The sequence below is a fragment of the Cornus florida genome, unplaced genomic scaffold (genome assembly GCF_030987335.1).
Source record: "Cornus florida cultivar Cherokee Brave unplaced genomic scaffold, ASM3098733v1 CherokeeBrave_3.0.0_Hap2_Chr11, whole genome shotgun sequence".
NCBI lineage: Eukaryota > Viridiplantae > Streptophyta > Magnoliopsida > Cornales > Cornaceae > Cornus > Cornus florida.
The window spans coordinates 95,895,997-95,921,853 of NW_026775581.1; the positions used below are offsets into that span (position 1 = coordinate 95,895,997).

At 35.1% G+C, this 25,857-nt stretch overlaps 1 pseudogene; it reads left to right on the forward strand.

Moving 5' to 3' along the window:
• Positions 1 to 11,742: 11,742 nt before the first annotated feature.
• LOC132281603 (putative UPF0481 protein At3g02645) lies at positions 11,743 to 24,477 on the forward strand (annotated as a pseudogene).
• The last annotated feature ends 1,380 nt before the right edge of the window (positions 24,478 to 25,857 follow it).

Below are 25,857 nucleotides of genomic sequence, written 5' to 3' on the forward strand. Positions count from 1 at the left end.
TATTTTTTTAATTGTTTAATTGATTATTTGACTAATTGTTTATGTGTTTAATTGAATTAAGTGTTACTTGATTAATTGGCTACTTATCTATGTGTTATTTGTATTTTGTCTAGGTGTTATTTGTATTATTTGTTTAATTAGATTGTGTACTTAAATGATGTATTTGATTAATTGTAATTAATTGTAAATTAAATGATTAAATGTTTTATTTTATTTTATTTTATGGTTATGGTTAGTGGTAATGGGCTAACTAATTGGGTCCCATGAACTACTTGGATAGGAGGTTGGATGGATATGGATAATTACCCATGGATAGTTGTATATGTATATATATAGATATATATGTATATACATATATATAAAAAGGAAAGTAATTTATTAATATTATAGTAACTTTAGTATTAATAAATAATCTGATGTATATATTTTATATATTTATATAATAAGGATATACTTATATTTTATACGTAACATGTTTTAAGTTACCTTTTTAATATTATGGTAAATTTAGTATAAATAAATAATCTGATGTATATATTTTATTTATTTAATGAGGATACAGATATATTATATACGTAACATGTTTTAAGTTATTTTTTAATATTATGGTAACTTTAGTATAAATAAATAATCTGATGTATATATTTTATTTATTTAATGAGGATATAGATAGATTATATACGTAACATGTTTTAAGTTACCTTTTAATATTATGGTAACTTTAGTATTAATAAATAATCTAATGTATATATTTTATTAATTAATAAGGATATACATAGATTATATACGTAACATATTTTAAGTTACCTTTTTAATATTTTCATTTTTTTATTAAGTTGACTTGGATTGGAAAAAGGAATAGAGTTATTATTTAGCCTATAAATACACAACTATAGGTTGAAAAAGGAGTGAAAATATATCACGTAATATATTCTAGAGAGAGAGAGTTAGAGAGAGAAGGAGAAAGAGGAAGGAATGAGGAGAAAACCCTTTAGAGAGAAGATTAAGGAAGAAGAAGTTAAACTTTCAGTCCGAAAGTTTAAGGCAAGTTCTTCTTCTATCTCTTTCCCTTTGATTCGTATTTCTGTACATGCCAAGGAAATTTCAGGATTTATTAAACACATAAAATTAAATAATTATGCATATTTAATTGGATTAGAACATAGATTTTATGAAATTGGTTTATATCTGTTCTTGTGTTATGAATTGATAAATGCATGATTTTGATTTGATTTCCGGTGTGAATTTTTATATATTTAAATTATGTATTTTTCATATCTGTGGAATGATGGAACGTAGAAACATGCCTAGGATTCCTGAACATTAAATAGGAACTAAGTTTGGGTTTAAATAAATTTAAATAGACTCAATCATAATGATGCTTGCTATTTGAATGTTTTAAACAAATAAATGGATTTAATCTTTTAAAATATTTTAGTAATTGAGATTAAATGTGTAGGATGAATTGGATATAGAGAATTTTTATTTAACGGTATAATAAAATATCATCATATATAAGATTCAGTTTGTATAGGACATGTGATATAGAAAGTTTAAAGAAATAATAAGTCATTCCTATTATGTGATAACTTGATATCATATTTATCATAGTTATTTATGGAATGTTTGATGTATTTCCTTAATTGTTACATCAATTGTTGGATTGTGTGGTTTAATGCACCGGTATGGGACAGTGGCATTCTAGGGACGGATTAACTTATCAGTTAAGTCCTACCTATTTTATAAGGGAATGGATTAACTAAAATGTTAAATCCTACTTATATTCAAGTCAGGTCAGCTGAACAAGTTGAATGACTTATGGAGGATTAATTTATACTGGATATGATGGTTACTAGATTTTATATATATAAGTATGGTGCCATGATATGAGTTTGAGTCTCAGGATCAATGGTTAGGGCGCGTATATCGCCAGGGATGTGTAGCTAGATATAGTGTAGTTGTGTACCCTGGTAGGTCTAGGTACTCATGCCCACTATATGTGCGTTTTGCATGTTGCCTACTATTCCGGTTGAGACAACCCTATAATCTAGTGAGGTTCCTTTAGTGTGTATATATATATATACGGACTACTAGTTACTGTTGGATTGACTAGGATATATACGTGTATCGAATCTCTGTTTGGACTGTACTAAAGTAGAACTTGTTTGTGGGCCTGACCCACAATTATTTTTCAGGTGTTCGTCACGAGTAGAGGTTGTTCGTGCTGAGCGGGGATTAGTCTACTTCATTCTTCCGATGCTACATAGGAGTTCCTTTATGATTCAGTTTCCTGTTTTAGATTACTGTCATTTGTTTAGTTTGGATTTTCTAGGGGTCCACACAGTATGGATTCCCGAGTTGTATTTTGGAGGATCAGTTGTATCAGAAGAGTTTATTAATTAATGGAAATATATTATGAGGTTTATTATTAGATTATCATTTTAGTTTCTTGTCAGCATTTTATTTATTCTTCTTTATTCTTTTGTACTCTCTGTTCGTTTATTATCAATTTGTTTTGATATCCTCGGGTATTCGGGCGTGGGCCTGACCAACCCGCATTCGGAAATTCGGGGGTATCACATTGCTGGAGGCAAGGTTCATTAGAGAGGTTCAATATCCATCCTGGCTTTCTAATGTCATGGTAGTGCAAAAGAAGAATGGGAAATGGAGAGTCTGCATAGACTTTACCAGCCTGAACAAAGCTTGCTCGAATGATAGATTTCCGCTTCCGAAGATCGATCAAATGGTAAATGCTACAACTGGGTATAAATGTTTAGCTTTTCTAGATGCCTACTCAGGCTACAACCAACTCCCTATGGATCCGAATGATAAGGAGAAGACTTTTTTTATGACTGAACGAAGAACTTACTGTTGTAAGGTCATGCCATTCGGATTGAAAAATGCCGGAGCCACATACCAGAGGTTGATCAGCAAAATTTTCAAGAATCAAATGGATAAAACCGTAGAAGCTTATATCGATGATATGGTAGTAAAGAGCAAAAAGAAAGACCATCATTTGACTTATAAGTGCTCGTCTAGAGTAGGTTCCGGACAATTCCTGGGGCACGTGGTTAACAACAAAGGGATTGAAGTTAGTCCAGCTCAAGTGGCAGCTCTACTAAATAATGCAGAACCAAGCACAGTCAAGGAGACGCAAGATCTCACCGGACGCATAGCGGCACTGAGTCGATTCATTTCTAAGTTGTGAGACCACTGCAAGCCATTCTTCGATATAATAAGAAGTCATGGAAAATAATATTGGGGGGATGAACAAAGGTAAGCACTGACCAAGTTGAAAGATTATATGCGAAACCCACCAGTCTTAACTGCCCCAAAATCCGGTGAGAAGCTTTCTATATACCTCAGAGTGTCCAACATTACAACAAGCGCCGTTCTGATACGATGTGAAGAGGATAAGCAATTCCCGGTGTTTTATGTCAGCAAAACAATGACCGAATCTGAAAGAAGGTATTCGAAGGCCGAACGGGTGATCTTATCTTTGGTGAATGCAAAGCAGAAACTCAAACACTACTTCGAATCCCATCCTATAGTCGTTCTGACCACTTTTCCTATAAGGGTGATCCTGTATAAGCCGGATCTATCGAGAAGAATGACAAAGTGGGCGATAGAGTTGATCTATTTTGACATAACGTATGAACCCCGAACAGCCATTAAAGGCCAAGCAGTAGCTAATTTCTTGCTAGAGTATAACACAGCGAACCTAGAGGAAAACCCTGGAGACTCTTCGTGGATGCTTTTTGTCGATGGTTCTTCAAATCAGATGGGGTTAGGAATTGGGATCAAGTTACAGACACCTGAAGACACCACACTTAGTCAAGCAATCAGACTTAAGTTCAGAGCGACCAATAATGAAGTGGAGTATGAAGTATTGCTGGCTAAACTGAAGTTAGCCAAAGAGCTGAAGGTCAAAAATCTACTTGCTTTTAGCGACTCGCAACTGGTCGTTCACCAGGTAACTGGGGAGTATGGAACTAAGGATGAAATAATAAAGGCATACCGTTCTGCCGTTATGCGCGAGGCAAAAGATTTTGATCAAGTTAAGTTCAATTGCCGAGGGAATGTAACAAAAATGCTAATCGGCTAGCATATAGTTCGTCAAGTTCTGGAGAGACGCTGGCAAGGATGATTCTAGTTGGTGTGTTGTCTCAACCATCAATCTTTGAAGAACCATCAGGTTCAGATCCTTAGCAGGTGAATGTCATTCCATATTAGCCAAGTTAGACCGATCCAATCATCACTTTCATAAGATATGGTGTCTTGCCCGAAAGCAAAGATGAAGCGAGGAATATCAGGTCAAACGATGCGAAGTATGCCATTGTGCATAATCAGTTGTATAGAAGGTCTTTCTTGGGTCCTTACTTGAAATATGTCACTCCTACAGAGGCTAAGCAGATCATGCGAACTATCCATGATGGTGTATGTGGCAATCATTTAAGAGGGAGGTCTCTAGCACACAAAGCAATGACACAAAGGTATTTTTGGCCGAACATGTCGCAGGATGCAGAAGAATTTTCCACAAGGTGCGATAAGTGCCAAAGGTTCAGACCATTGATCCACCAACCACCAGAAGACTTGCACGTAATGGCCAAACCATGGCCTTTCGCGCAATGGGGGATGGATGTGGTTGGGCCTCTGCCTACTACAAGGTCGCAAAATAAATGCGTTATGCTTACAACGGACTACTTTACCAAATAGGTGGGGGCAGAACCGTATCCCAATGTGGCCCAGACCCAAGTAAGACGTTTCATTTGGAGTAATATCATTTGTCGCTTTGGCATGCCAAGATCGATTGTTATGGATAATGGAACTAATCTCGATAGTAAACAAGTGAAGGAATTATTGGAGGAGTATGAGATCAATCATAAGTTAGCAACGGTAAGCCATTCATAGGCGAAGGGTCAAGCTGAGATCATAAACAGAACGATCTTTCCTTGTACAAAGAAAAAGCTTGAAGAGAAAAAAGGGAAATGGTTGGACAAGCTTCCGAACGTCCTATGGGCTTATAGAACAACCCCAAGATAACTGACCGGAGAAAGCCCATTCGCTATGGCATACGGCACCAAGTGTAATATCCCTAGTTTTCAAAAGGATATAATTGAAATTGAAATTTTTATTTCTTGTGTATTTTTAGTGTTTACATGGCTATGTGTATATGTGGATTCATGTTATGTGTTTAAATGAATTAATTGTTTATATTTAAGTGTGTGCTTAAGTGTTTTTGTTTAAATTAAGTGTTGAATAAAATTAATTACTAGTTGACTTTGATGTGTTTTATTTTATTTTATTTTATTTTTATTTTTTAAAAGGATGGATTTGGATATAGTAGTAATGGACCACTCACTTAAGGTACATAGACTACTTAGAAAGGGTGAGTAACGAGTATGGATATATTACCCAGGGATGTTGGTACAGATATACATGAGTATATATGTATATTTAGGGATTTTGTACTTATTAGTATATTAAATAATTATATTAATAAGTATAATTAATTTATGTATATATATATAGTATATGTAAAATTTATATATATATATATATATATAAGTGCCGACTTCATTATATATATTATGTTTTGCTTTTATTTTCTTTTATTATTTTTTCTTCTATTACTATTAGACGTAGGTTATGAGTAGGAGTAGGGTTTGTTTGAAGCCTATATATACATATTAGGTTTGTCTGTCAAGGGTTGATTGGAAGAAAACCTATTCACGCCACTTTTTAGAGACAGAGTGTTGAGAGAAAAACATGAAATGAAGCTAGGGTTTTGGCCGAAAGTTGAAAGGCTGGATCACGGAGGAAGGAAGATGGTCTGCTTGTGGAATAGGATTAGAGCAGTAGGAGGCTTGACGACAATCAGAAGTCGCCGGAAAGTCTAGGCAGAGGACGGTTAAAGGTTTCAAACCGAAACCTTAAGAGGCAAGTTTTATTCTTACTCTCTCCCTTTGACCTGTGTTCTGTGCATGCCTAAATGATCTCAAGGATTTTAATCGGACATTAAATGAATCTTGCATGCTTATTATATGTTAAATTAATCATCTATATGTGTTTAATTTGATCTGGAATAGTTCTTGCGAATTTAGATTACATGGTCTGTTCTTGAAGCATATAGAATTGTTAATTGTTTTCGTCGTAATTAGTAATGCAAACTAGTTTAAATAAATGATTGGGATGCTACGGGATACAGTTTAGACTCTTAGGTTCAATATTAATGAAGAACAGAAGGGTTGGAAGTGGCCAGAGACGAAGCAAAAAGGGCAAGACGGGTTCAGGGCTCTCAGAGGGGGAGAGAGCCGGCTCCACGGAAGTGGGAGCCGGCTCCCTCAACTGAAGAGCCGGCTCCAAGTGATGGGGAGCCGACTCCCCCTTGTATAGAGCCGGCTCTAGGCATGGATGGAGCCTGCTCTCAAGTTTTGCGTTCTGGAGTTAATTTAGCACTGTTTGGACAAGTTGGGTTTCCCGAACTGTTTTAGGATGTTAATAAAGGTTTTATATATTAATTTAGAGTGTCTTAAAAACCCTGTGAGGCATAATTTTTATTTATATGCTAAAAATTTGAACAATATGGGAATTTAAAAAACTTTGCATGCTATTAACGGATAGAGAGTATTAAATTACTTAAACTGATTTTAGCAATTTAGATAACTGGGACATGATTTTAAACCTTATTTTGGATGCATAATAGGGTCATTTACTTATCATACTTGATCTATGCTTATTTTAGATTTTAATTGATGAACGAGTAAACTCTGTTCTGTCCATTACATGGATTAATGTTTTGGGATTTTAATTGCTGAACGATTAAACTCTATTCTGTCAATTACATGGATTAATGTTTTGGATTCTAATTACTGAACTATTAAACTCTGTTCTGTAAATTACATGGATTAATGTTTTGGATTGTAATTGCTGAACTAGTATATTATGTTCTGTCAATTATATGGATGTTATGGATTGTATGCACTAGTATGGGACGGTGGCATAATAGGTTTGGATTAGATCAAAAGGCTAATTCCTACCTATACTAGATTTTAATTGTTGAACTGTTTTACTTGTTCTATCAATTATATGAATTTTGTGAATTATATGCACCGGTATGGGACGATGGCATATTAAGTTTGGATTAGATCATAACGCTAACTCCTACCTATTTTAGATTTAGGAAATGGATTTAATTATAACATTTAAATCCTAATTAAATGTCGTGTCTTGGCAACAAACAGTTGAGTGGCACTTCATTGGTTTTGGATGGAATTTATATATATAGTTATGGTACCTCGATATGAGCTTGAGTCTCATTATCGATGGTTAGGGTGCGTATATGCAGTGGGATGCATAACTAACTATGATGGTTTGATGTGTACCCTACTAAGGCTAGGTACTCATGCCCACTCCAAGTGCGTTTTGCATGATGCCTACTAGTCAGGTTGAGACTGGTCTATAGTCCAGTGAGAGTCATGTAGTATGGATATATATATTTATATTTTTATGGACTATATAGATATTGTTGAGATATCTATGATGTATCTGCGTATCGGGCCTCTGCTTGGACTATAGTAGAGTAGAAATTGCACGTGGGCCTGACCCACCTTCATTTTTCAGGTAATCGTCAAGAGTAGGGATTGTTTCATACTGAGCAGGGATCGTCTATTTCATTCTTCCAGATTATGTTATTTAGGAGATTCTTTATGTTTCAGCATTCTTATGTAGTCGCTTTTTCAGTTAGGATTTTTCTAGGGGTCCACATAGTATGGATTCCCGAGTTGTATTAATAATGGAGGTTTGGATGTATCAGAATATTTTCTTATTTATAAAAATTTATTTTAAGGATTTCATTACTGGATTATCATTTTAGTTTCTTTCAGCAATTTTATTTATTCTCAGTTATCATGTTTGTATTCTGTGTTCGATTATTGCCATTTGTTTTTGATATCCTCGGGCATTCGGGCATGCGCCAGGCCAACCCGCATCCAGAAATCTGGGGGTATCACATCGAGGCAGTAATACCGGTTGAACACTTAGTTCCAACTGTTCGAAGCCTAGCATAGAGTTAAGAGCAGAACGACAACATGTTGAAATTCAACCTCGACTTGCTAGAAGAGAAAAAAGACGTAGCAGCAATAAGGCTCGCATCCTATCAGCAGACACTCATTAATAGCCACAACAAAAAAGTGAGGCATAGGTACTTTGCACCTGGAAACCTGGTTCTAAAAAAGAAGGTGGGGATTGTCAAGAAGATGATGTCACCGTGGGAGGGCCCGTACAGAGTGGCAGCTGCCCTAGGAAAAGGGGCATACACTTTAGAGACTATGGTGGGAAGATTAGTTAACAAGCCATGGAATGCCATGTCTCTAAAAAGGTACTACGAGTAGAAATTGTATTCCATTTTGAGTATTGTTAATTTTGAATTACAGGTTTATAAATGTATAGATTAGTTAACAAGCCATGGAATGAGCCGAACGCCAAACACTTGCACAAAAATGAAAAGTGAAAATGGCAAGTGGCACTATAAGCCGAAATTCAAACACTTGCACAAAAAATGAAAAAATGAGAGTGGTAAGTGACATTCTAGCCGAGCGCCAAGCACTTAAGCCAAGTAAGTGGCAAGTGGCACTATGAGCCGAACACCAAACACTTGCGCAAAAAATAAAAAAAAATAAAATTGAGAGTGGCAAGTGGCATTCTAGCCGAGCGCCAAGCAATTAAGCCAAGTAAGTGGCATGTGGCACAAAAATGAAAAGTGAAAGTGGCAAGTGGCACTATGAGCCGAACTCCTAACACTTGCACAAAAAATGAAAAGTAAGAGTAACAAGTAGCACTCTAGCCGAGCGCCAAACACTTAAGCACTATGAGCCAAACGCCAGACACTTACACAACAAATGAAAAATAAGAGTGGCACTACGAGCCGAATGCCAAAGACTTGTGCAAAAATGAAATCAACTGGTGTTAACAGTTGGAACAAAGATCAGCAAAAACGCTTCATTTCATTCATTTCATAAAGTTTTGGGTTACAATAATGGAATATCCTAGTGAAATGAGTACAGTACAAAAAATGGCACATCTATAGGGTCCTAACTAGCCCTATCAGTTCCTTTGGTCTCTTGACCACGCTCAGTATTCTCCTCACCACTGTTAGCCACCACATCTCCTTGAGAAGAGTCAAGCTGAATAATCATCTCGTTTGGATGAGTTCCGCCCTCGACGACAGTTGAAGGGGGAATCATGGTGGATAGAGGAGGATTATCCAAAGGTTGGACAGATGAGGGGATAGGAATGACCCCAGAAGATACAATCTCCTGGCATTCTTCAAAGATGTGCTCGGCAGGAGTGGGGTCAGGGTCAGCATAGACTCTAGGTGGGCTGATCTTCAATTCCTTATCAACATCATCTGGACCGGCATAGGAGCTAGTTTGACCTTCAGGAGGAGAACGGTCAGTATAGCCGTCTTTGTACCCTTCGGCGTACCTGAGGGCCCCGATCCAAAATAAACGACCATAGAGAGCCCTCATTCCTCCATCAACCTTACCGATGACTCCGAGCAAGGCTTCGCATTCATCCAAGGCTCTCTTCTCAAGAGCCTGTCGCATTGACCGTTTATCGTCCAGCAAGCGCTGGAGATTTTCTTTTTCAGCCCTCAGAGCCTCCCGCTCGGTCTGCATGATGTTCTTCTCAATATGAAGAGCGTTTTTCTCATCTTGAAGGGAGTTTGCATCCTTCTTCAGAGCATCCCTTTCTTTTTCAACATTGTTCAGTTGCACCATCAATTCGGCGTTCTTGGTGCTGATAATTTTATTTTCTTTATTGGCTTTATTAAGCTCGTTGGCAAGCCTATGTGCTTGGGCGTTGGATGACTCGACATGCTTCTACATCATCATCATTCTGAACAGAGTCTACAAACAAATGCACGAATACTAATTAAGCCGAGCGTATGTTCAAAAAGGTCAGTGTATGAAGGTTTACTTAATCTTACCAAATGAGAGATTGAGAATTAACTCCATAGTGGCCAGGGGAAAATAAGTGAACATTTCCTTCTGGGTTAACGCCTTAGCCACCTCAATATCCTTGGGGGACCACAAGTTCTTATAATAGGCCATGGCGGTTAGGCCATATTTGAATATGGTGTCATTTGAGCTGACCACTGACCCATCCACTCAGATGAATCGGGGGGTCAATGGAATTAATTTAGGAGGAAAAGTAGAAGCTCCGCCAGTTCTAGGAGTAGTGATAGCCATAGTTTGGGGAGTTAAAGATGTGCCCACCCCAGAAGGTTGGATCCTTCTTGAAAGAGGAATGTCATCGGGGTCGGGTTCACTGTCAAGCTGAGGTCTTTTCCCACACTCTTTATTTTGGACAAAGGCAGTAGCGCTTGAAGGGTTACTAGCCCTTGGAGCAGTGTTCGGATTGATAGGCAAGGCATTGACGACTGGATTGATGGCATGCACAACGCTCGGAGTGGTGTTGGATGTAGTGGCAAAAAATGATACCGAAGCTGGAGAGGAAGCCAGGGCAGGAGCAGCGACATTCCTAGGAGGGTCCTTCCTCCTGCTGAAAGAGGGGATTTGGATCTGTTTCATGGTAGTGCCCAGGAGTGAAATTTCGCTAAGGTTCTTGGACACAAGAAGTTCCAAACAAGAAAAAACGTTGTTCAGAACGTATTCCTTCAGATGGTTGATCATATCTCTGCAAATGTAATAACTTAGTTTGTTATAAGGAGTACCTAAAGAATTGCAAAGAAAATCATAGAAGCGAGGAATGTAAACTTCACAAGGGCAGTTACTCTTGTGGTTTTTGAACTTTTTGTACAAAGAAACAAAGCATTCACCAAAGGTGCTCGAGATGGGGTAATCCCTAGCAGCCGGAGCAAACCAGGCCCCCCTAACCCCAACTATGCTCTTCTTCCACCCTTTTTCAGAATCAAGTTTGTCCGTACAGATGAATCTCTTTTCAATAAGGTAAAAATGGTAGTACATATCATCCAACCTGATCTTGTTGACTTTGTAACAAAGGAGAAGATCTATAATATCAAGATCTAAACCTCTGTCATGATTTAGAAGCAGCAGAACTGACAAAACCCTAAGAAAATTGGGGTTTACTTGAAGAGGGGAAAGCCTCAACCTATTAAAGACATAACAGAAAAAAGGGTACAAAGGAAATCTAATAATGTTTAGAAGAAGGAGGGAAAATAAGATTTCACCGGTTAGAAGGCCGGCACCAGTTCTAATGTTTACATTCCTGGGGCACTCCCTAATGAGAATATTACTAGGAAGTCGAAGCTTCATATGAAGAATGTCTAAATCAATGGGCATGGTAAAGACGAACAGAAATCCCAAGGAAGTGTGTAAAGATTTTAAAGGATAAAAGGAAGCAAAACTAACCTCAAGAGGATTGAAGATTGCAAAGGATACAACAGGATGGCTGAGAAGGGAGAATCTTTCGCAGGAACTCACTAGGAAGATTTGATTTACTTGGAAAGGGTAAATAGTGATTTGATTGATGAGAGATGTGTGATAGAGATAGTAGAAAAAGGTTTAGGTACAGATTGGGGGATTTATAAAGAAAAGGTGGACCCAGCAACCAATACGTAAGGAAGATAAAGAGATTTCAAATTTCAAAACATTGGCTCCAGAGCCGACTGCTCATTTCCCCATGCAATCATCTCGAGCCGACAAGGTATGATTAGATCCCTTCGATAATCTCACCCTAATTAATTAGGGAGAGATTATGGGGGCAGATGAGGATGCCAAATATGGCATGAGCCAGGCCAGGTCTATATCACTAAAAATGGGTCGGATAAGTGATCCAGGTCCAAACCAAGCTTTCGCAAGTCAGGCCCAGGAATAGCAGACCATGCCAGAAACCTGATTGAAAAAGTAAAGCCCATGATCAAGAAAAGCCCAAAAAAGAAGCCCAGTGCAAGAAGTTAGTTAGGAAGCTTCTAGAAGGAATGTAATAGTCTATAAATAGACGGAAAACAGAGGGAAGAAGAGGATAAAAAATCTTGAAGTGTAGAGTTACTCTATCAAAATAGGGAGAGGAATTTCTTGTATCTTCAACTTCAAAGCAATTTCAACTCATAAAATAATTTCAGTGTGGTAAAACTAGAAATAATGAAGTTGAAAAGAGATTTCAATGTACTTAAATTCATTTTTAATAACTCAAGAATAAATGTGTTAAAAAAAGAATTTAAATGTGTTAAAAAAAAAAAAATTACAGTTATGGCTAAAATAGCGACTAGTACAGGACCTAGAAAACACAGATTTGGGATATGAAGAAAACCAAACGATCTATGTGATGCAAAATGGGAAAAAAAATTGAAGTGGACAGGATATGGGAAAAGGTGTGAACCAAAGAACAGAAACTATCAGAAGGACCACAAAGGAGTGATAGCCAGAATACCCTACATTATCAATTACATGAAGAATGATTGGACTTTTTCACAAATACGACGAGCGTCAAGATCGATCAATTACATAATGAATACCCATATGACTTTTTATCAAGATCAATTACACAATGAATACCAATAGGACTTCTTATCAAGATCAATTACACAATGAATACCTACAGGACTTCTTATCAAGATCAATTCGAGTCAGAATGACGTGTTTTGTGAATTTCGTGAAGAAAATGGATACTATAAGAAAATGTGAAGAAAAATGTGTTTTTTTCTTCTTTTGTTTGGTCAATGTTACTATAGTTGGGAAAAAAATATGAGGACAAGAATGAAAGTTAGAGAAACAGAAGTTTCTTTGAAGCTGTTGTTTGGGGGATGAAACAAAGCCTTCAACGCTCTATACAGTGTAAAGTCTGATGAGTGGGCTAGCATGCATGTGTTGTACGTGAAAAAACAGCTTTAACAACTAGAGCAAGGACGCGCCCACCATCATCCCAAATTCTCTTTAGCATGTACTTTTCTTCCATTCACAAGAATTTTCCTACAACTTCAAAGTATCCCCTCTCCATCAAATGAGATTGATCAAGTTCAATGGTTGCCAAGTTCAGCATTTGAATATTCTCAAAAGCTTACTATGGTGTATTTCTCCCCTCTAGTGACAGACCCAGAAAATTTTGTGAGGGGGGGCGGCTTTTTAATTTGTGGTTACAAAATTATATGATGGGTTCATTTTTGTAATTTTAATAAAGTTTTTTTCATAAATTTTAAAAAATTTAAAGTATAAAATGAAAAAAAAAAAAAAAAAATCAGTGGGGAAATAATAATTCTAGTGGGGGCATTTCATAAATTATCAAAATTTGAAGCATAAAATGCTAAAAAAAAGAATCCAGTGGAGGCGAATTGTAATTTTAGGGGGGGCATTTTCATAAATTTTTAAAAAATAAGGGTATAAAATGAAAATATTAAAAATCTAGGGGGGCATTTGCCCCCCTGGTCACCTACTGGGTTCGTGCCTGCTCCCCTCCCTCTCTGGTTTTTGCTTGGGAAAATCTTATATGGTTCAAACACCATATTCCCAAGCATGGATTTATTGTATGGATGGCTCTTAAAGAAAGTTTAGCAACATTGGATACTAAACCTATGCTAAAGAAACACTATACAAATGCTTGCTACTTATGTCTTGCAAAGAGTGAATCAGTGGATCATATTTTCTTCAAATGCCAATTCAGCAGCATTGTGTGAGATTTTGTTCAGCATGCAGTTGGGTTCTACATCAAACCAGACAATTGGAAGGATCTTGTAGCATGGCACTCTTCAACGTGGACTCAGAAGCATTTCATTACCCATAAGCTATTTCTCTTATGTGCCATCTACTTCATATGGCAGGAAAGAAATTCAAGAGCTTTCAGGAACAAAACAGCTTTTACTCATCATATTATTAATCTCATCAAAGGGTGTATCAAAGCAAATTTTGCCTCACTCAAGTTAAGAAACAGTGGTGAGTTATACAAAATCAATTCAGTGGAGGAAATGTAACAACTCTTCTTACAAGGATGTTCATTTGCGTCTGGTCAATCATGGTTTCTAATATGAAATAGACCTGTTCTCAATACCGGTGATTGGGGAGTGAGTGTAGCTTACAATGAGCTGCACAATCTTTTGGTTAGTTTTGTCTGTCCCATTTGTATGTAGTACCTGTTTTGACCTCATTGCTGTAGGTCTTGTGTTTTGCTTGGTTTAGTCTTTGGTGCTTGCCTTGGAGCTTGTTCCTGGGCTTAGCTCAATAGACTTTGTTGTACATAATTTCTCTTTATTAAAGCTTACCTTTTTAACAAAATAAAAAAAAAATAAAAATAAGAAATAAAAAACAAAGAAGGACGCTCCCACCATGGTTTGCCTATCGTCAAAACTCAAATGAATTTAATGTGCTAAAATGATGATGAGACGTTCAAGCTAGAATTAATCTTCTTGTGTTCATTCAAGAAATTTCCTATTGTTTGTGTCATACATACTCAAAGACAAATCACACAGACACAAATGTTTAAAATATATTTTCCAAGTAACGGAAGCTCTTTTCACACATATTTATAATAAAAGAAAATATAATACTAAAAAGAAAAATAATTAACAAAAACTACTCCTTTTTTTTGGGCCAGAGGGAGTGGTTTTTGTTAAATAATTTGTGAGCCGCCATTCTCCAAAAGAGACATTTTTTTTTTTTTGGATAAAGGGAGTACTAAATATAAAAATTGAGAGCAATCCGAGTTCGTTTATACACCGAACAAAAAATCTGAAATATTAACATCCTATACGACAAATAAAACTCTTTTCTGAGGTCCTAAACGATGGTATTTGGCCGAAAAGTGGCATTGGACTATTTCCAGTAAAAAAAAACAAAAAAAACAAAAAAAAAAAAAAACTCTCCTCTTTGGTAAAAAACGGATACTTTGGGATCAGTCTAGAAAATCTGTTAACATGCCCGTTTGGCCCACTAGCTGTCCAAACGGGCCATATAGACTACAGCAATTAGATTTTTTTTAGTTTTGTAGTATCATATATTACTGGCAAACTACATTTAACCCCTAGACTTGTAGGGTGACCATTTTTAGTGAACCCAAAATCTAAGAACAAGATCTTAGATGTCTTGCACAAATGTGGTATTTAGGTGTAGAAAGAGTGTTATTGAGTGCACAAAAAGTGATACATAGGTGAAAAAAGTGGTTACTGAGTCATTTTGCCACAATAATAAAAAGGGGAGATCGGGCACTTAAAAAAAATGCATAGTATTTTTCCATATCCACGTCAATATTTTTAAAGAATTCATTTATCTAAAAATTCTAAACTTTAACATCATGTGACTATAAAAAAAGCCCCTAAGTTTATGTATTTGAAATTTTTCTTGAAAGTTGGCATGTGACAGGATTTAGAGAAGATTGGTATCACGCAAAAAGGTGAGACACCCCTTAATAAAAAAAAATTAAAAAATATCGCAAGGCGGCAGCCAGGTCCAGCAGGCTGGCCCTGAAATCTTTTTCCATGATGTTTAATCATGCACATATGCAATCTTTTTCGCTGCCCCATTACTCGACTTTAGCCACCGATCTCGGTCACTCCATCTCTTCCCACGATCCTTTACTTTCCGATTTCCTCACCAATGTGTGAACGTGAACTAGCTTCGAACCCTAAAATCAGAACAAGCGAACCTTAGAATCAATCAACAAGCTTCGAACTCTATAATCAACCAACAGGCCTGTGGTCTAGCGGTACCAAGGCCCTACTTCTCAAAGGGAGATAAGGGTTCGAGCCTCCATGGAGGCATGTGTGTGTGAGTACAAATGAGGAAAAAAAAAAAAACCTAAAATCGATCGAGGAAAAAGGTTGGATTAGGGCTTTCAATTGATGAACGAATATAGATTCAGTTGAGAGAGGGTTATGGGTTTTGATGGATTCTGAGAAAGAAATGGATGGGAGTTTTTTGGGCTAGTACTCAAAGTGTACAGATAACAGAGATAACTAAATAGAGATTAATGAGAGATAATTTTCCGCGAGATTTAAAATAGTAGCGCCAAATTTTTTTCTACTAAAAATTACTCCGTAGTACGATTAAGACTCGACATTAAAGTGTTTTTTAGGGTGGGGGCATGGGAAGCCTACAATTAAAACAGGGTCAAAATTATCTAGTTAAATTCCGGTTGACCCGAGTTTGGGTCAGGATACTTGGATATGAACTAAGGTGCACTCAAAGTCATTTGCGCTTTAAGAAGGTTTTTTTTTTTTTTATTTCCCTTTTATTTAAGGGAGAATTGAAAAAAAAAAAAAAAAAAAAAAAAAAAAAAACCTCCTTGACTATTACCCATTTATAAGAAATTCTTATTGTGAATGTTTTTGGCAAGAAATTCCTCTCAACTTTGAGGATATAAACTGAACTTAGGCTTCCATTCAAATGTTTCTGTTCCTCCAATAGTACTTGAAAGAAGGATTGCTTGAGGAGATTGTTTGAGTTATGGAGGAGAAAATTTTCATGGCAATGACAAAAAGGAACACAGATAGTAGGTTTACCTAAGGACTTTTGTTGCCCTAATATAGCCATTAAATATGTGGAAGTTAAGCTTGTCATGACCCATGTAATGAAGGAAATAATGAAATTTTGGATGGTTAATTAATTAAAACATCAAAAATTTTAATTCCAGCCCACTGAGTTGAATGCTTTTTGGAGGTCTATTTTAAGGGCACATTTGGTAGCCCATAGCAATTCTTGAGCAAAGAGAACATTGTCACTAATGTTTCTTCTATGGACCAATGCATATTTTGTAAACTGTGTTACAATAATATTATTATTATTATTATTTTTTTAAATGGTTTGAATTCATCCGAGCGTTAAAAGATTAGTTGTGCTAGGGAGAAGTGCGAGAAAAACTTAACTGCGTTAAAAGAATAGAACACTAATCTATTCTTTTAGAGGAATTTTAAACACGGTCGCGCAAGCGATTATTTATTCACAGTCGCACATCTCATTGGTTGAAAAATAAATTGTAATTAATGTCTCTTTTATATTTTTTTGGAATTATAAAACTTCAACTTTAAGACCAAATTACCTTTTTAAATTATTTCTTCTTTCTTTATACCTAATAACCAACCTTCTTTTCTTTGTTACATATATTTAACTTTTTTTTCTTTTTATTTTTTATTTTTTATTTTTAACAATTGTCTCCTTGTTTTTTCTTTCTTTTCTGATTGGATATATATGGCTATACTTCATTCTTTACTTTCTTTCTTTTTTTTGTTTACATGTCTTTTATATATATATATATATATATATTCCACCTTGATGGATTTTTTATTATATTTTATGTAATTTAATTAAAATAACGGCATGAGATTGAGTTTTAATTGAAGCAATATTATAAAATTTGAGTTTTAGTTAATATATGAGATAAGAGAAGTATGGTTTCACAATCTATTAAGAGTATGGTTAACTACTATATATATATATATATAGAAAATGAAAGAATTGAAATGAAAAAGAAAAAAAAAAAAAACAAAACAAAAAAAAGGAAAGAAGAAATCAATTAACATAAATTTTTTTTTCTCTCTCTCTTTATCTAAAGAAGAGGGAGAAACAGTGATAAAGCATTCACACGGTGAGCATATATATATATATATATATAGTTAAAAACAATTGAAAAAAAAAATTAAAATAAATAAATAAGGTAGGTAAGTAAAGAAGAATGAAGGATATATATATATACACGTACAAAAAAAAAAAAATGTAAAAGAATAAGTTGGTCTTAAAAGTTGAAGTTTTATTATTTAAAAAAAATAGAAAAAAGGCATTAATTATAATTTCTATAATTGTGTTTTTCAACCAATGAAATGTGCACAATCGCTTGCGTGACTGTATTTAGCACTCCTTATTATTTTATTAAAATAAATTTATAAAAAAAAAAAAAAAAATTGATGAGAAATTACTATAAATTAAAGGACATTTTTGCAAGATCATAAAATCTTATCCAAAAAAATGTTATGAGAAAGTTACCCACGTGATTATGAAAAATAAATTTTGTGACTAATCAAACTTTTAAAATGTTCAAAAAAAAAAAATTTATTTCCTCTCTTTATTTAACAAAATACTCCGTAACAAATATTTTACAGAGTAACAATTATACCTGTCACCGACTCACCGGCCAAAACTCAACAAATGCTTCAGTAGTTCCACGTCAGTCCAAAGTAGGAAATACTTTTCAAAGTTCAAAAATGCTAAGTTGGCTTCATAAGAACTGTACTTGTGCAATTCCACTCGGTTTGAGGGTTTTTTTTTTTTTTTTTTTTTTTTTCATTTGATACGATTTGATTTTTTGCTATGAAGTACGAACGCTCCTTTCAGGTGTCTCATACTAATGTCGAACACGCGTTCGAGACTCAAACATGTGTCAGACACTTCTGTAAAGTGTCCTAAAATTATTTTTTATTGAGACACGTATTGGACACGGCGAAATATATTTTGAAATTATTTTATAAAAAATGGAGTACCTAATGTAATTTTAGAAGTTTAACTTTTTTGACTGAGATTTTGAACTTCTACTTTTATTAAATTTTATGAATTCATTATATTTATTTTTTTAATTGATTCATTCATCTCAGTACTGGAATTAAATAAATTTTTAGACCGTAGCAAAAAAAATAAAGAGAAATCAGAACAATTATATTTGTGGATGTGTGTAAAATGTAAACTGTAAAATTGTTAATAACTTTGTTTTGCTTTTAATTAATTGAAGTATTTCTTTAGTATTTTTTGGAGAGGTTAGATTTATGGTATTGTGGATTTTGAATATATATATATATATATATATATATATATATATATATATATAAGCATATCCCAGCCGTATGCGTGTTCTATTTTTTTAAAATTTGTCATATACTACATTTATGCTGTGTCGTATCCGTACCTCGTGTCTGTGCTTCAATGGAGAAAAAAATGAGATAGTACTATTATTATAAGATATATATATATATAGTTAGTTAGGTCGTTAGGGAAAAATATGAGGACAAGAATGAAAGTTGGAAAATAGAAGTTGCCTGGAAGGGACAGTCCAACACACTATATCGTCAAAAGTTTGATGAGCTACGCTACCGTGCATGTGTTCTATGTGAAAAAAGCTTAAGATCAGGAGTGGAGGGAGGGGTGGGCCAGCAGGGGCCTGGCCCCCCCAAAATTTTTTTTTTTTATTAGTATACATATAAAAAAATATATATATATATATATATATATATGATTTACTACCCCCCCCCCCCCCCCTCCACCCAAAACATTCGGCCGAATCAGCCCTCAAATTAGGGCACCGCGCACAACCAAAATTTCCCTCCGCCCTTCCCTCTTGCCCTAACCTTCTGTTCTTCACCTTCTCTCGAATCTCCATTCTCCTCCACCTTCAGGCTTCACACAAACTGACAATCTGTTGGACCACCACTTTGCTGAGGATGCAAATTGCAATCTAGGACATGGTCTGGGACTCTAGAAGACTAATGCGAGCTATGTCTTTGTTCCACAATGTTGCACACTCTGGCCCCCCTTTACATTGAATCATGGCTCCGCCCCTGCTTAAGACTTGAGAAAATGGAGTCCCACCATGCATGGGTTGTCCATGGCCATTGGCCAAGCCCTCCAAAACTCAGATGAATTCATACCAAAGAGATTCTGAGTGATACGAATCTTTTTACTTATTTTTATGTGATACTCAAACGAAGAATTCAACGCGTCTTAAACGTACGTTTTCTAAGTGGTATTATCATAAATTGTAAGTGTGATGAAAATTTATAAAATGTGTTTCACATATTTGATTCGTGAAAGGAAGAAAAATTGACAATGTTATAATGTTTCTTTAAATGATGCATTATTTTAGTGGTATAATTTTATTAAGGATGGCAATTTTCTCTGACCCGCTGGTTTTTGCCTTGCTCCCCTTCTAATGGGACGAATTTGGTAGCTCCATAAATGGGTTTGGGATAGATATGGTAAAAGAATTAAAAACCCGAAGTGGGTTTGGGGCGGAGGCTGATTTAGTGATGCCGCCACCCCACCCCCGCCCCCTCCTCGATTATATATATATATATAAAGTATATATTTAAGTTAAGTGTCCATTAATATATTTTAACTAAATATTCACTAGAATCACTACTTACTAAACGGAATATGAGGGCCGGAGTCAGTATTTTGTCTACCGGAATAGGGGTGGGGATGGTATACCAATTATAAACCCGTCCCGGAGTTAGAGCGGAGTTAGTATAACGAATTTTTTAACGGGCCAGAGTAGGGTTTAGCCAACTCCACCCCAACTCCGCCCCGTTGCCATCCCTAAACTTTACTTTCCTAAAAATAAAATAAAAAATAAAATAAAATAAAAAAAATGGATGAGAGAATCATGGGTTGTGGCAAGTAATTTGTAAAATACAAGTCAATACTTATCTTTAAAAAAAAAATTAAGATAAATAATGAGAACGCTTAATGTTTAATTAAGTAAGGAAATTTTAGAAATGATATATATTACTTCTTCTGTCCCAAAATAATTGAAATGTACTGAGATTTCAACTTTTTATACAAGTATACTTAATAATGATTAATGAGTGAAGTTTCATTTTTATCTTAGTAAGGTGCTAAACTTATTTCATGATTGAATGTGACAGCAATTTTGAATGTTTATTTGTGTGATGAAAATGACTTGTATGCAGGACCGTAATGGAGTATGACATTATTTACTTTTCCTTTAAAAATTTAATGTCTTTAATCAAGTAAATGGAAAATGAATACTTTGAGAATATGATGAAAAATAGTATATTTATTTTTGAAAAGGAATATATATTTTGGAATATTAAAAAAAAAAAAAATAGATATATAAATATTTTAGGACAGAATCAGTAATATATAAAAGTTATTATCAAATTATCTATAGATAAGAATGGCAAGCGGGTTTTTTTGACGAAGTTATTATCAAATTATATATAGATAAGAATGGCAAGCGGATTTTTTTGACGGGCCTCTTACTCGTTCCAGCCACATCACTCTCCAAAACATTTAGGTCGGAATAATTTTTTCTTTTTTAAAATTTTCACTCAAATTTTAAAAACACATCTAAGAATATAAACCAAATAAAAACTCTTCTAAAGTTTATACAGTGGTACTAAATTAACCAAATAAAAATACCAATATTATTCCAACAACAAAAGTAATTTTGCATATGATATAAAACATAAGAGTAAAGTAATATTTTCGCAATATAAAACGGGGTGGGACCAGAAGACCTTACACGTCCCGTCCTTTCCTTGGTCGGTATTTTTTTAAAATAATATTTTTGCAATATAAAACGGGGCGGAAGACCTTACACGTCCCGTCCTTTCCTTGGTCGGTATTTTTTAAAAAAAAAATTATTATATTTTTGTAAGCCAGGAAATATTAGATGTTAAATTAAGACAATAATAGACATGTTTTTCATGATTTTATCACTAATAAAACGTGGCGTAATTAGCTTTTCTTTTAGGAGCCAAAGAGAGAATCTTCCACTAAAATTTTCTTTTGGGAGCTAATTTCATTTTTCTTGGATTGTTCTTAGATTTCCTTTTGGAAGTTGTCTGTGGCAATCATAGCTGCTTAGTTCTAAATTTTTACTTCAACACAGTGTGTGTGTGTATTGAAGTTATGTATAATTAATTATGAAGAAAATCGAAGAATATGTAAATAATTCTTATGTGTTGGTCTGAAATTATAATTCTTATGTGTTGGTCCGAAACTATAACTTCAAAATTTAAGATTATGTTTGTATCTCTTCTGCATAAATATGGCTTAGGATTATGGATGATTATTCAAAAAAATTTAAGACACCTATAAACAAAACTAGTCATGAACAATTGGTTGATGCATTGTAGAGGAGGTTGATGATCGATGCACAAACAAATGTTGTATAAGCTAGCCTAGGTTCTTCTCCTCTATATATATTTTTGGTCACATTAGAATTAAAAATGAATGTAAAGTTAGACCTTGTGATGATTATTAGAAAGGCTATGCATCTTTTTTTGGAAAGAGAATACTGTAAGAGAGAAACTAGTCTAGAAAAGAGGAGAAAGTGACGTGAGTGGAGAAATATAATATTTTATTTATTATTTGTGATACAGTTTTAATTTTTTAATTTTTTTTTTTAATTTTTACTTTTTTTTAGTGAAATCTAGAACTGCACTGCTCGTTAAAATAATAAATGTAAAGAGTATAAATATAACACTCAAAAATTCACGAATTGCGACTTTTTAATATAAAACCCATTCCCATCCAAAACCATTAAACAAGGCTCTAAATTCATTATCGGTGTCTATTTTATCATTTTTAGTTACAGACTTCACGTCATACACAAAGTCGTCATTACGATGTTATTGTTCTTCAATGCATTTCCGCAATGTGTAACTCAATTCTTAATTAAAGGAGACGGGTCAAACTCATTTGTACCTACCTGTACCTTCAAAAAAAACAAAAACACAAAGTCCTTTCTTTATTTCCCTTCACTTGAAAATCAAAAGCATCAATTCACTAAAAGGAAGAGACGTGGAAGCTAGTACTCTTCAGTACTGCAGATGAAAGTGAGAACTGAGGTGACATGAGAGACACATTTTCGATAAGTTAAAACCCTATAAGTTAAAGTTCATCCTGTAGTGTTATCTACACATTAATGCCACGTACTCTTTACTACTTTTGCATCATTAATTGAACAAATCAAACTTTGCAACCATAATAGACAACATTTTTTATAACAAGAGACATCATCTCTTCTTTTCCACCCCACCATGACCTCAAACTTTGATGAACACCGCTGGGTCATTCAAATCTGTCGAATCCTCGATGATGAGCTTGAAGAGGACACTGAAACCCCAGTAAGCATCTTCAACGTCCCCAAAACCCTATTAGCTACTGATCCAGATTCATATATTCCACAACAAGTTGCACTAGGCCCTTACCATCGTTGGCGTCCCGAACCCCATGAGACGGAGAGATACAAGCTTGGTGCAGCAAAAAGAATGCAGAAACAACTCCAAAGCATCAACTTCCACTCTCTAGTGGACCAGTTGACAAAGCTCGAGTTGAGGATTCGAGCTTCCTACCACAAATACCTTGATTTCAATGGCGAGACATTGGCGTGGATGATGGCAATTGATGCATCCTTCTTGCTTGAGTTCCTGCAAATCTATGCTCTCAAACCAGGTAAGACTCTGGCAAGAGTTTGTTCTAGGATGTCCCATTTGGTCGATATTGCAGGTAGAAAGCCGGCTCATAATGCCATTCTTCGTGACATGGTAATGTTGGAGAATCAAATTCCACTCTTCCTATTAAGGAAGATGCTAGATTTCCAATTCTCACAGTTGGAATTAGCAGATGATTTGTTACATTCCATGTTAATGGAATTTTGCAAGGAGGTTTCTCCCTTTAAGATGGTAAAAGTATTACCAAATCTTCAAGTCTCCAAGCATGCTCACATGCTAGACTTTTTGTACCATGTGATAGTGACCAATTGGGAAGATATTCATCAATCATCCCAGGTAACTGATCAAGTTGATCAGGATCAAAATGAAGTCAAGGAAGGCGAAGATCAATCCTCTGCCAATTCAAGCAATGTTAAACAACTCCTTGTTACGATTTGGGAGGTCCTTTCAAAATTCAACAAAGGACCATTTCTAGTGATACAAAAATTGCCTTGGGTATCATCTCAAACTTTCCACCATTTAGATTGTTGAAACAAAAGATTGAATTGTCATTCTTCTCCCAAGGCAGACCCCAAAATGAGAATAGTTCTAACTCAAATAGTACTAACCCCGACAAACCTCCCATGATTGAGGAAATCAAAATCCCTTCCGTCACCGATCTCTCCAAAGCCGGTGTCCGTTTTTTACCCACTGAGGGTGGCATCTCAAACATTAGTTTCGATGTTAGAACAAATACATTGTACCTCCCTCTGGTCAGCTTAGACGTGAACACAGAGGTCATCATGAGAAACTTAGTAGCATACGAAGCATGCAATGCATCGGGGCCATTGGTTTTCACTCGTTACACTGAATTAATGAATGGGATTATTGACGATGAAGACGATGCAAAGCTGCTCAGAGAAAAAGGGATTATTTTGAACCATTTGAAGAGTGACGGAGAAGTGGCCAATCTTTGGAATGGGATGAGCAAGTCTATTAGGTTAACCAAAGTACCTGTGTTAGATAGTGATCGAAGACGTCAACAAGTATTACAATGGGAGGTGGAATATCAAAGTTGGAAAATTTATGAAGATTTATGTGTTTGGCTCATGGCAGTTTCTCACATTTTTGGCAACTATTTTTCTCCTATTGTTGATGAGCTTACAAGCGTTTTGCTCTGTCTACACTTGTGCTCGCATATTTGATGTCCAAACCAGTTAGTGATTTTGTGTAATTTTTGCATCTACCACAGAGTGATGTTATTCATGATTTATTTTTTCTATTCATGAAGCATACTTTGTATTCTTAACTTTCTTCATACCCAACATTCTGTGTCTTTTTGAAAAGCAATACTAGTGGTTTTTTGTTTTTCATATCTTTCGTAGATATGTGGTGGTGATGATATATATTGAAATTAATTGTATTATTGATATTAATTGAGCTTTTTCCTACCTTTAATTAAGAATATTTTGTAGGATTTCGGATTCGAGGAGATCTCGTGCCTTGGTCGCTAATGCAACGTACTACATTATTATGCAATAACTTCGATTGTAGTGAAATGAATTTAAAATGGATTACATCAATAATTCTTGTATAAAATATGGAGGGTACAACTTTTGTGACTGTAAGAGTTGTCTCACATTATACTCTTAACGTTCTTATATATTAGGCTATGAGTTAAAGAGTTAGGGAACTGAGTCCATGACCCGTAAGAGAAAAGCGAAAGATTCGGCCAGGACCGAAACCAATTATATTCGGACAACAATTTCACAATTCTTGCTAAATGAATAATGAAAGATTAACATCCAGATGCAATAAAGAGAATAAATTCTTTAAGATACAGGTACCTAAAGGAAAAAAATAAAATAAAATAAGATAAATAACAGAGAAAGAAAGGTACTTTAAGGACAAATTAAACTAAACATGTGGAGCACCTAGTTAGACAATCTCATGCACTGGACAATTTATAACTGGGTCCTCTCTTAAACTTTTCCTTGTACTGGATGGATCCTCACGTCATTAATCTTTTCATCAAACTACATAATGTTATTGTGACGAAAAATAACTCAAAATGTTAATCAATTGACCTAACGTATTTTAAGATTTGATGTGGTGTTATAAAGCGCAGGATAGAAAAAAGTACATAAGAAGATAGTAATTCAGCCATAACTACAGCAAAACAGTTCTATAATGACAGTGGTTTTTTATTGCACAATCAATGCCAATTATCAATCGCACAATCAATGCCTATAGGACTTCTTAAGATCGGAACAATTATCAACTCAGTTACACAATGGATGTATGTATATAGCCATATAGGACAATAATTATTGCAACAATTTATATGTGTCACCAGCCAATGTTCAGTACATTCATGTTGGCTTCGTCATGACTTTCCTTGATGGATTATCATGGTTTGTTTTGTCAATGTCGAGAAGTAAAGAAGATGTAAAGAAAATTTGGCTTTTTTAAATTTTTTTGAAGGATTAAATAAATTCATACACACATTCTTTCACTGAAAATCGAATCCCGACGGGAGTGGGTTTGTGGCTATTGCCCATTTGCTAATTGGTTTTCTTTTGTTAATGGGATGGTTATACTATAATTAGGAAAAGGAGTTACAAATAATGCAAATGAAAGTTGGAGAAACAGAAGCTGCTTGGAAGCTGTTGTGCGGGGATGCATGCATGTGCGTGTGTTGGTTGTGAGAAAAGCTTAAGGTC